This window comes from Hyaena hyaena, unplaced genomic scaffold, assembly GCF_003009895.1.
Source record: "Hyaena hyaena isolate Hyena2069 unplaced genomic scaffold, ASM300989v1 scaffold_43, whole genome shotgun sequence".
NCBI lineage: Eukaryota > Metazoa > Chordata > Mammalia > Carnivora > Hyaenidae > Hyaena > Hyaena hyaena.
This window is the reverse complement of record NW_024080675.1, coordinates 3,122,540-3,135,070: the sequence shown is the minus strand read 5'-3', so window position 1 is coordinate 3,135,070 and position 12,531 is coordinate 3,122,540. Positions and strand designations below refer to the sequence as shown.

The 12,531-nt window shown below is 42.7% G+C and overlaps 1 protein-coding gene across 5 annotated transcripts in view; it reads right to left on the bottom strand.

The window, feature by feature from the left end:
* Nucleotides 1–12,531, bottom strand: part of LAMB3 (laminin subunit beta 3) — a 60,617-nt gene that overhangs the window by 43,842 nt on the left and 4,244 nt on the right. For 3 of the 5 annotated variants that reach the window (XM_039230070.1, XM_039230072.1, XM_039230071.1), the window contains exon 2: nt 2,836–3,125. The exons of 1 other annotated variant lie outside the window; for it this stretch is intronic. The gene's annotated coding sequence lies outside the window, so the exon portion shown is untranslated. Of the gene's footprint in view, nt 1–408; nt 515–2,835; nt 3,126–12,531 lie in introns of all 5 variants that reach the window. One more of the 5 variants, XM_039230073.1, reaches the window with a different exon arrangement.

Sequence of the window (12,531 nt, the reverse complement as noted above, 5' to 3'; positions counted from 1 at the left end):
CAGAGTGGCTGGGGCATTCAATGTTTCTGCATCTCCTCTGATGCTGTCTCCAGCTCCAGAATGTTCTGCTCTCGGGTGGACAGCAGTTAAAGCCTGGACCTCAGGGTGAGCGAGGTGAAGGTGAAGGCTTGACTCTGTACCCCACTCCACCCCCTCGCTGTGTGTGTTTGCACAACCAAAACAGTTTGCCTGCAATGGGAATATTAGCCATCCGCCTGGTGGATCCTCTTAAAGTTTAAAGGAAACAATGCAAACTTGTGCCCCAGCTAGGTGTGTCCTCTATAAAAGACGTCTGTACCCACGTGTGTATCACATGCAGATGTCAAGGACGATGATCAGCAGAATCTGCAGTTGTTCTTATCAAAATGCAAATATCACTCCCATCCAGATATTTCGTAGCTCACTTACTGGGCAGCAGGCCATCCATGGAGGCCCCAGGGCCCAACCCAAAAATCTGTGCTTTGTGCATTCCACTCTGTTCCTTAGGGGCTGCAAATTCCTCGGGAGCCATGACCTGCACCAGAAGGGAGGAGGAGACACTCTGGGGGTCAACAGAGCTAAGCTCCCAAGACCAGGGCCATGCTCCTAGCATTCCTGCACAGGGAAGAAGGGAGGGAAGGGGTGGGGGTGTTTACAAACAGAGGGCAGAGGGCAGAGGAGCAAGTGTAACGATAACAGACATACTGTTTTATGGCCATCAAGATTTAGTAAAACCAGAGTCCAACACCTGATAAAGATAGGAGTCAAAGTTGGTCTGGGTAGATGTTTTGTTCTTAACTCAGGGCTGCTGCCTAGCAAGTCTGAGGGTGATAGATAAAAGGCACTTTCTTTTCCTGGGGACTTTGTTTTACACAGATCAAAGCCAGGGCAATATCCCAGCAGACAAGGGTGATGAGTCTTTCTTTATCCAATCTCATTCCTTCCCCTGAAAATGTGAGTCAAAACTGACCCCCTTCTGATCTAAAATATTGATAAGAGATTTAAGACTGATAAAGAGGGAAAAGTTGATGGGATGCTGTTAAGTGGGGGAGGAAGAACTTAGAAAATAAACGTACATAAAATCTACTTAACTCTAAAGAAAACTAATATTCAGGGGCACCTGGGTGGCTCAGTTGGTTAAGCGTCCGACTTCGGCTCAGGTCATGATCTCACAGTTTGTGGGTTCGAGCCCTGCATCAGGTTCTGGGCTGACTGCCAGCTCAGAGCCTGGAGCCTGTTTCAGATTCTGTATCTCCCTCTCTCTCTGACCCACCCTGCTCACACTGTCTCTCTCTCTCAGAAATAAATAAAACATTAAAAAAAAAAGAAAACTAATATTCAGAGAGAAGACAGGGAGAAACTATCCATGTTACAACATTTCCTGTCTCTCTCTTCCTTTCTTTTAAAAAAAAAATTTATTGTTTATTTATTTTTGAGAGAGAGAGGTACAGAGTGTGAGCAGGGGAGGAGCAGGGAGAGAGAGATTCAGAATCTGAAGCAGGCTCCAGGGTCTGAGCTGTCATCACAGAGCCCAACTCAGGGCTCCAACTCATAGACCATGAGATCATGACCTAAGCCAAAGTCGAACGCTTAACTGAGCCACACAAGCTTGCTTGCTTGCTTGCTTGCTTTCTTTCTTTCTCTCTCTCTCTCTCTCTCTTTCTTTCTTTCTTTCTTTCTTTCTTTCTTTCTTTCTTTCTTTCTTTCTTTCTTAGAGAGAATGAGTGTGAGCAGGGGAGGGACCATTAGGGGAGGGGCAGAGAGAGGGAGAGAGAGAACCTCAAGCAGACTCCACACCCAGTACAGAACCAGGTGCGGGGCTTAATCTCACAACTGTGAGATCACAATCTGAGCAGAAATCAAGATTGGGACACCTAACCAACTGAGCCACCCAGGCTCCCCTTCCTGTCTCTTTCTACTTCTCTACATGCCCTTGTCTTCCATAATGAACATATTTTACTAGAATAATCAGTAAACATAAAGTAAAAAGTGTCAGGGTGAGGACAATAATTTTTGTTCATCTACAAGTTATTAATCCACCCTCTCTTTGCTCTCTCCTCTGCCCTGAACCACTATACCCACCGCATGCCACTACAAATTTTCTAAATCATTGTAGATTTTGTAAGATATGGCTTCCCCTTCTTAGGAAAGATTGTTTCTTGGGGCTGTTAGAGTTCTTATGTCAAGAAAGCCCTTAGCACAGTTGCTCAATAAATGTATGTACCAATAAACATGTAAGGAAGGACCGACAAAAAGAGAGGGAGGGCAGACAATGTAACAAGTAACAGACAAGTTCCAGAACATTATCTTCCTGCTTGTATGTCTTAGGACAAGTCAAAAGAAAGAAAGAGTCAGTTCTGGTTTATCTATATTTTGAGGGAAAAGAGGAAGTGAAGATAACTAAAATTCCCACCCTCACCCAAATTTGCCTTTCCCATGCAATTCTCCCAGAATAACATACCTAATTCTGAACTTCCCCACTGCTCACTCAAAAATTTGCATACCCAGCAGCTCCCAGTGCTCAAGCATAAATACACATTTGTATTCCTAACTGTGATGTTGCGTCTCTTTATCTGATGTGTGTGCACCGTCCCCAATGATCCTTGTAGCTAGCACTGCCAGATAAAATACAGGGATCCCAGGTAAATTTGTATCTTAGATAAATAAGGGACACTTTGTCACTATAAGTAGAACCCCAAAGATTTCATGAGACATACTTATACTAAAATAGGATCCATTATGTATCTGAAATTCTCATTTTACTGGGCTTCTCATATTTTTATTTGCTAAATCTGGCAAACTTACTCGGAGTAGATTGTTCACTCATGGCTTCCAGACTTTTCCTAACCTGCTCACCTTCCTCTGGAAGTTCCTCCATTTGTTGGCAATCATCTTAAGAGACGATGCTTAGAAGTGAACGTGGGTGTCCTGGTGTCCAATGTCTGACATCATGGCAGCATGCTCTGGGCACGAGTCCCTTGATCAAAGACCTCTCTGGGTCAAAGACCAAGAATTAACAACAGTATAGAGAACTAAAACATCTGCATCATCTGGAGACTCTGTGGATGCTTCCCTGGACATTAGAGGTTGCATTTATTCCTTTGGTTAATACAGAATACTCCAGAAAGAAACAGCTTTGTATTTCCCTGAAAGAAGAGAAGGGAACAAAATATTTTTTCTACTCTTGCTATGTATAAGGAACCATTCTAAACACCACATCTACAGTATCTCATTTACATATCCTAGAAGCCCTATAAGGTGGCTCTTTAAAGGAGATATTATTTCCCTTTTTCATAGCCTCAGCATTATTAGGTAACCTGACAAGTTTACGAGGTGTTAGAGACTGAATATGTCTGCCCCTCCAGATTCATATGTTGAAACACTAACCCCAATGTGATGGTATTAGGAGATGGGGCCTTTGGGAGGTAATTAGGTTTAGATGAGGACATGTGGGTACAGTCCCTATAATGAGATCAGAGACCTTATTAGAAGAGGAACAGACACCAGAGGTCTGCCTCCACTGTGTGAGAACACAGTAAGGAGACACCTGTCTGAAGCCAGGGAGCCAGCTCTCACCAGGAGCCCAATTACTGGCACCTTCACCTTGGCCTTCTGGCATCCTAGAACTAAGAGAAATAAAAGTCTGTTGCTTAAGCCACCCAATCCATGGTATTTTTTTGAGTAGCCCAAGGTGATGAAGACACAGAACTAGCATTTTAATCAGGTTATGCTGCAGTAATAAACTAACCACAAAACCTCAAACATTTATTTGTTGCTGGTACAAAGTAAAATAGGAGACAATGGTGAGGGGAGAGGTCCTCAGTCCTCTTAGCCACTCAAGGACTTCTGCCATCTTGGACACATGACCTTAATAATCATGACAGCAAGGATAGAGGACCGTGGAGAAGCTCTCCTGTATTCCATGCTTCAGCTCTAAAGTGACACAGTCAGTTGGCTTACAACTTATTGGCCAGAAGTGCTCAGAGGGCACCTAAGTGATCTTCCTCTGTGCCCAGGAAAGGAAAATGCAGTAGGATCTGGTGAATACATAGCACTGTCTACCACAACTAGTATATGTTGAAACCAGAATCCATCAGCATATCTTTAAGCATCCAAAAATCCATATTCTTTCCACTGCTATATTGGTCCTCCCAAGATTAAGGGAATCTGTTTTTGACAAAAAGGAAAAGTCACATGGGATAGTTTGTGCAATACAACGCCTCAAGGAAACTGATAGGGAAAAAAATGACCTTGGTGAATATTTTAGATTTGCAAACCCTAAAGCATCACAATAGTACCCCCTTCAAAAACCTGAGAAACAGCCAGTGAGATAGAGGATAAATATCTATGGGACAGGCAGGTTGCTCTAAGGCAGGTTCTAGGAGAAAAATCACTGGGGGTGGGGGTGAATCTTCAAGGGAAAGTTCTGATATGTTGTAGGGTGATTAACCATTGTAGTTTTCCAGGATTCTCCTTGTTTTTGCCCTAGAAATTCTATGTCTCAGAATACTCTTTTGCTTCAGACAAATGCTTGCTCATCTGGTTGTACATCAATACTTTTTCTCCCAGACAAGTTTTGAATGTGTCACATCAGGAGGCTCAGTAAACTCTGCATGAAGATGTGCAATGGTCTGAGAAAGTGAGGTTGGCTCTGAATTATAGAAAAACCTTAATCGGAATAGCACTTTAGAATAAGACCCTCCCACAGGAAAGAACTCATGAAGCTTCTGTGTGAATATTGGCCATCTTATCAAAGCAGTCCTCTTCGAAGACCTGGGGAAGGAATAGTATGCCAGTTCAACTTTCATTCTGGAGACTCTACTCCTGTTGCCGGAGCCTGAAGTACAGGAGGCTTTTCCCAGCCAAATCACACCAAGGACCAATATAGAGCTTATAGACACATTAACATCTCTATCTTGCCAAGTCAAAGACTGTTAAGATCATGGTCTGCATCTTGAATGTGCGCCCTTCTTAAGAGGAGCATGCACATACATACACATGCACAGATGTAGATACACACACATGCCTTTGCACTTTTTCCAGTGTACACTTCATCTCATTAGCGCTGACATAGTGCTCCCTTTGCTGAGCTGGATTTGGTATGCACTTTGACCTGTACGCTTTCCATCATCTCTAGATCAAAATACCAAGTCCACAGCCAGGCTTTCAGGGTCCTGCTGAAAAACCTGCACATTTGACCTTATCTCACACAGCCAACCTTCCTGCAAGTGCTCTGATCCACGCCATTCCATTCCCTTGACCATATTTATGCTCAAGTCATCTAGCCCTGCCTGTGTGCATGGCCATCTCCACCTCTTGTGTTCTTGGATAAATTCTAAATCCAAAACTCAGATCAGGTTCCTAGATCAGTGATGACTTCTCTGCTATTCTTCATAAATCCCTCCCAAGTTCCAGCACCAGACCTTACTTACACAATTCAAGCAACAATCAGAACTGTTCTGTTTGTAAATCCCTTCTATGTCAAATTTATACATTTACAGTTATTCAACTATTAGTTATTTTGTGATTTGTCCCCAAAATTCAATTTTAAACTCTTTGAGGACAGGAATGAATGACACTTAACCATTCTTTTTATCCCCTAATTAGTGCATAGTCCAGTGTTTGCACATAGTAGGTGCTCAAAAACAGATATTGATTTATTAGTATGGATCCATAGGACAAGGGAAAACCTAACCAAAAGTGTTGGAAAATATGTTGCCGTGAACATTGCAACATAACTCCCTTTTAAGACAACATAGAGAGAAAATAATCCTGGGAAAAAAAATTTTTTTTTCTCCTGAGTACTAGAATCTGGGAAAATTCATGATGAGCTGATCTGCTGATGAACAAGCTCCAAGGTCAGGCTTCCTATTCCATCCACCAAGGCTGGTACTTGGGGAGAGAAAGGCCAGGAATCAAAATGGCAGTATTTTTGGTCTGGAAAACTGAAAGACATCTGTGGTCAGGCTATGGAACCAGGCCACTCAAGGCGTATTAGACCCAGCTTTTAGAACAGTCAGAGGCAACAAAAGGAATAAATGTGGGTCCAGGGGAGAGGAGGGCATAAATGGAGAGAGGTTCTTAGCACGCAAGAACTCCTCAATATGTTTTAAGGATTCTTTGTCACTCTCAGAGAATCAGAGAACACATGTAGCCTAAGGTCTGTCAGTCCCTGTTTGTCTTTGTTCTGCCAAAGATAATGTATCCCACTGGTATCTGTAGACCTATTCCAAACCTGAGCCAATGAGTGCCAAGCCTAAGACACTACGAAACCCCTTCCCACAATGCAACGGGGTCTCTTGAAGTCCATTGACTAGGCACCAACAGTGTCCTGTTGTCTCTCCAGCTGTCCTGGGGGCCTGGGCTTGGATCAGAACGCTCCCAGCAAATCAGTCTGTGTATATAACACCCCTCCACCCCCAGCTTCTATCAGCTCCTCATCCTCAGAGCCTGGGCTTTTCTTCCAGTTCTCCTCATCACATGTCATCAGACGCTTCTGACTTTTGACCCAGAAACACAAAAACATCTAGAAATGTTCATTCACAAAACAAATATTTACTGAGCACCCACTGAGCCAGGCACCCAGTGATCGGTAGTAAACAAGTCAGACAGAATCACTATCCAGAGGGAAACTACTGTCTCATGGGACACAGATGCTAAATACATAATTACCAAGTAATTTATTAATTATGTAACCAGAGTGATCTCAACTTCCTTAGCCATCCAAATCACCCTTTCCTCTACTATCCAAATAACCATAATGCTGACAATTCTAGGGAGATGCTAGCAGATAATACAAGTTCATTCTAGTTGCTGTTTGTCCTCAAATACCCCTAGCTTTCTTTTAACCATCTCTCCAACCTACTTTGACCCCCAAACACAAACACAGTCCTTCTTCCATTCCCCAAAGTACAAAACATAGCTGTTGAGTTTAAGAAATTGTAATGAAAATTTGGAGGTGACACAGGGAAACTACAACCTAAAAATAAATACTAGTTTTCATCGCCCCCAGAATCCACCAAACATCATGGCATGCTCCTGCTGCTCTAAGCCTTGGCCATGTTGCTGGAGCCAAGCTCCTCCCTCCTCGTAACCAGTCAGAGTCCTCCCTTTCCAGAAACTCACTTCTCCCATCCCACCCCATAAAGCCAGCCTTTTGCAGGGTAGCAACCCAAGGTGGCCCATCTGCCTTGGTATTAATCTACCCACTGTTCCTTGCCATACATCAGCGCACATTCATTCGTTCATTCTGTTCATATTTTTTGAACACTTATTTTATACCAGGCATTATGCTAGATAAGGACAAACAAGACAGCAGCAAAAAAGACAGACAAGAGGCAAACAATAAACAAGTAAACCAAAGGCTAAATCTGACAATTACAAAGTTCAACATTTTTTATGAAATATTTTTAATGGCATGATATAATAGATGAGGATCTCAGGATATTGGCAGTGCCACTTTAGAAAGAATAAATAAGACTACTCTCTCCAAGGAGGCGATCTTTGGGATGAGAGTTAGGACTGGACTCCCAAAGGGAGATTAAATATGTATTTAAGGTGCCAGCAAAGTAGAGGTACCATTTCTTTTGAAAATTTTTATATCTAATATTTTTTAAAAATATGAAAGTAAACACCTTGGGCAAAATTAGAAGGCTATAAATCCCCAATATATATTTTAAAATTTAATGTTATTTTTATTTACATGGGCAGGTGGGAAACTCAATCTTTTCAGGGCTTAGGACCTCTAAAGTCTTGTTCTAGCCACAGGAGAGACTAGAATCGCCTGCAGGAATTTAAGGTAGATCCACCTTGGAGAACTCCCAGGCAATGATGGCTTTTAAAGCCTCCCAAGATGGGGCACCTGGGTGGCTCAGTCAGTTGAGTGTCTGACTTCAGCTTAGGTCATGATCTCGCTCATGGGTTCAAGCCCCACATCAGGCTCTGTGCTGACTGCTCAAAGCCTGGAGCCTGCTTCAGATTCTGTGTCTCCCTCTCTGTCTGCCCCTACCCTGCTCATGCTCTGTCTCTCTCTCAAAATAAAAATAAACGTTTAAAAAAATTAAAAATAAAGAAATAAAACCTCCCAGGATGATTCTAAAGTGGAGCCAGGGCTGAAAACCACTGACTTAGAGAAATATTATAGGTAGAGAAGAAGAATCCTGGTAGGACTCCGGAATATCCCCAGCATTAAGAGCAGTAATGTACATATTTGGCTGCACACTGGAATCACCTTTAGAGCTTTAAACTTTACTGATCTTTGGGTCCTACTTGGCAAGACTTCTGATTTAATTGATCTAGCCTTATCTTCAGAAACTTTAAAAGCTCCCCAGTGATTCTAAAGTATGTTCAAAGTTAAGAACCACTGACAGAAGAGAAAGATGTAATGAAGGAAATCGGGGAAGAAGAAACCAAGGTGAAACAATGAAGAAAAGGAGAGTGCAGTGTCCCTGAAGCAAAGAGAAAAGGCATTTCTAGAAGGAAGAAACAGTTATTATCTATTGAATGATAAAATCCAGTTCATTCAATAAATATCCCATTAGATTTTGGTGGGGTGGTGGTAATGGAAGCCAGATGGATGTGGGCAAAAAAGAGAGTAGTTGATGAAGAAATAGATACAGTGATTGTAGATAACTGTTAATAAACAGTTTTAGTTATAAAGAGAAACAAAGAATACAGGCAGCATCTGTAGACAGAATTGAGAACCACTTCCCAGATGATTTCCTACAGCTCCATGGATTAAGACCCAGTGCTCTGGGTGTATAGAACTTTCTGCAGTGATGGAAATGTTCTATACTTGTGCTGTCCAATATGGTAGCCACTAGCTACTTGTGGTTGTTGAGTGCTTGAAATGCAGTTCAGGTGAATGATGAACTGATTTTTTTTTTTTTTTTTTTTTTTTTTAGTAGGCTCCACACCCAGCATGGAGCCCAACATGGGCTTGAACTCACAACCCCAAGATTAAGACCCAAGCTGAGATCAAGATTTGGACACTTAACCAACTGAGCCATCCAGGTGAGCCTGAATTTTTAATTTTATTAAATCAGCCATCCACACAATATAACCTAATCACAAGCGGTGTGTGTGTGGGTACTATCCCATCCTATTATTAAGTGCTGGGGGGTTAATAGGGCTTATACATCAGAGGCCATCTTAAAATTCTGCCTACTTCATTAGAAATGAGTCCTTTTCTGGGTCATAGGGTAGTTCTAGTTTTAATTTTTTGAGGAACCTCCATACTGTACTGTTTTCCAGAGTGTCTGTACCAGTGTGCATTCCCACCAACAGTGCAAAAGTGTTTCCCTTTCCCCACATCCTCACCAACATCTGTTGTTTCCTGAATTGTTCATTTTAGTCACTCTAACAGGCCTGTCCATTGACTGATGAGTGGATAAAGAAGGCGTGATACTACAGGTACTACTCAGTGATGAAAAAGAAGGAAATCTTGCCATTTGCAACAATGTAGATGGAACTGGAGGGTATCATGCTAAGCAAAATAAGTCAGTCAGAGAAAGACAGATATCATGATTTCATTCATATGTGGAATCTGAGAAAATCAACAGATGAACACATGGGAAGGGAAGGAAAAATAAGACAAAAAACAATGAGGGAGGCAAACCATAAGAGACCCTATAATACAGAGAATAAACTGAGGGTTGCTGAAGGGTTGGGGGTGGGATGGGTTAAATGGGTGATTGGTATTAAGGAGGGCACTTGTTGGGATGAGCACTAGATGTCATATGTAAGAGATGAATCACTGGGTTCTACTCCTGGTACCCCAAACCAGTCAGATGCTTAGCCAAATGAGCCACCAAGGTGCCCCTTCAAGAAATGGTTTTGGATCTTATTGCTGCCCATATGTTACCTAGGGAATGTGAATGACCTGGGCTGGGATAAAGGACCACAGGAATTGCTGACATGAGCAGGGGGCAAAGACAACGGAATAATGACTGAATCAATGACATGTATTGATTGCTTCATTTATGCCAGGCTGCTAAGCCCTTTCCAGTGCTCTAGCTCATTCAGTCTTCATCACACCTCATTTCAGAGGTGTTATCATCACCCCCACTTTACAGATGAGGAAATGGAGGCTAGAGAAGTTAAGTCACTTGTCCAAGGTCAGACCCTGGTAAGAGGAGATGGGTCTTAAATGAACCCAAGTTTGTTTGACTCCAGAGCCCTATTCTCTTAAGTCTAGCTGGGATTTGAGCTTGAGAAAAATTCTCTGTGCTGATTCAACTTTACAAAGTAGAACAATGTATCCAAAGAGGACATCCAGATGGCCAACAGACACATGAAACGATGCTCAGCATCCCTCCTCATCAGGGAAATACAAATCAAAACCACACTGAGATACCACCTCACGCCAGTCAGAGTGGCTAAAATGAGCAAATCAGAGAACTCTAGATGCTGGCGAGGATGTGGAGAAACGGGCACCCTCCTACACTGTTGGTGGGAATGTAAACTGGTACAGCCCCTCTGGAAAACAGTGTGGAGGTTCCTCAGGAAACTAACAATAGAACTCCCTTATGACCCAGCAATAGCACTGCTAGGAATTTACCCAAGGGATACAGAAATGCTGAGGCATAGGAGCACATGTACCCCAATGTTCATAGCAGCACTCTCCACAATAGCTAAAACATGGAAAGAGCCTAAGTGTCCATCAACAGATGAATGGATCAAGAAGATGTGGTTTATCTATACCATGGAATACTACATGGCAATGAGAAACAATGAAATCTGGCCATGTGTAGCAACATGGATGGACCTTGAGGGTGTTATGCTGAGCGAAATAAGTCAGGCAGAGAAGGACAAATATCATATGTTTGCACGTATAGGAGGATTAGGAGGAACTTGACGGAGGAACAAGCGGGAGAAGAAGGGCGGAAATGGTGGGGGAAAGGGAGAGAGGCAAACCATGAGACTCTTGAATGCTGACAAAAACTGAGGACTGATGGATGTGGGGGGGAGGGGAGGATGGGCATGGAGGAGGGCACTTTGGGGATGAGCACTGAGTGTTATGTAGAAACTAATTTGACAATAAACTATTTGTAAAAAAAAAAAAAACAAAGTAGAACAATGTAATTCAGACACAGTATTCGGGCAGTAGGGTGCTGCTACTCCCAGCACATCCTACATGGTCCAGTAGATAGGGGCTTTGCTTGGCAACAAGCCATGAGGGACTAAAGCAAAATGTCTACCAAGGGTCTGTTCATCAGTGTTGATTTGTCCAGATCCTGGGATCCCAGGAACAGGCTGGAGGAGTGCCCTACAGTAAGCCAGTCGCTGCAATGTCAGACACTATGTTGGGAGTAGAAGGGAAAGGTGAGGAAGCCAGAGTGGAAGGAACCAAGCCAAGTTGCCAGGTCTTGGGCAATTTTAACCCCAAGGCTCTGAGCCAAGGACATGCCACTGTGCCTAAAATAACTTCCCAAGAGAGTTTAATAATTGTGTAATCTCTGTGTCAATACTGACTTTCAGGACAACCTAAATAGTATTGATTAAGCCCCTACTATATGTTAGCACCATGAAAGGTACAAAGTTCTGGACTTCCACAGAGAAAGAGCAAGCCCATAGGGAACAATGAGAGAGCTGTATAAAACAATACACAATGCAGTGCCAACCCATGCAGAATGAGCCACAAAGGCAGCTGAAATTCACAGAAAGTAGAGATCAGGGTGTGCTGGTGGCTTCTTGGAGCACATGTACTGAAGGAAGGAAGGCAGAAGAGAATAAGAAGAGCATTTCAGGTAGGAAGAAGATTATGAGCAAAGGTGAGGCAGCCGCAGTGAGAATGGACTGGGCTATGAGAAACTCATCTGTGGAGCAAAGGGTCCTTGTTGGGGAAGAATAGAATATAAAGTTAGATGAATAGGGAAGGATGGATCATAGAAGTCTCATATTCCAGGAATACCAATCAAGTAAATCCAATATGCAGAATCCAGGTTCATGTAGGCAATGAGAAATGATCTGGGATTGAAACAGGCAATTAAGAATAAAAGTCTAATTTTAGGAAGATTTATTTGGTGGTAGTGTTTGAAATGGATTACCAAGGAGAAGACTAAGGACAAAGAAGAAGAAGGAGAAGGAGGAGGAGGAGAAGAAGGAGAAAAGAAAACTGTCAAAACCCAAAAACAATGGGGTGCCTGGCTGGTTCAGTAGGTAGAGCATGCAACTCTTGATCTCAAGGCTGTGAGTTCAAGCCCCATGATGGGCATTGAGCCTACAAGAAAGGAAGAAAGGAAGGAAGGAAGGAAGGAAGGAAGGAAGGAAGGAAGGAAGGAAGGAACAAAGAAACAAAGAAAGAAGAAAGGAAGAAAGGAAGAAAGCAAGCAAGCAAGCAAGCAAGCAAGCAAGCAAGCATCCATGCTTCTTTGAGCATCCACTAAACATCTGACTGCATACAAACTTAACAGACATAGCCCCTTGCCTGCCAGGTCAATGGAGAAGACATTAATTAATCCCATAGTTACCTATTAAGGTCCTACTCTATGTCAAGGATCATACAAGGCTCTAGGGACACAGTGAAAGGCAAAACAAAGTCCCAGCCCTCAT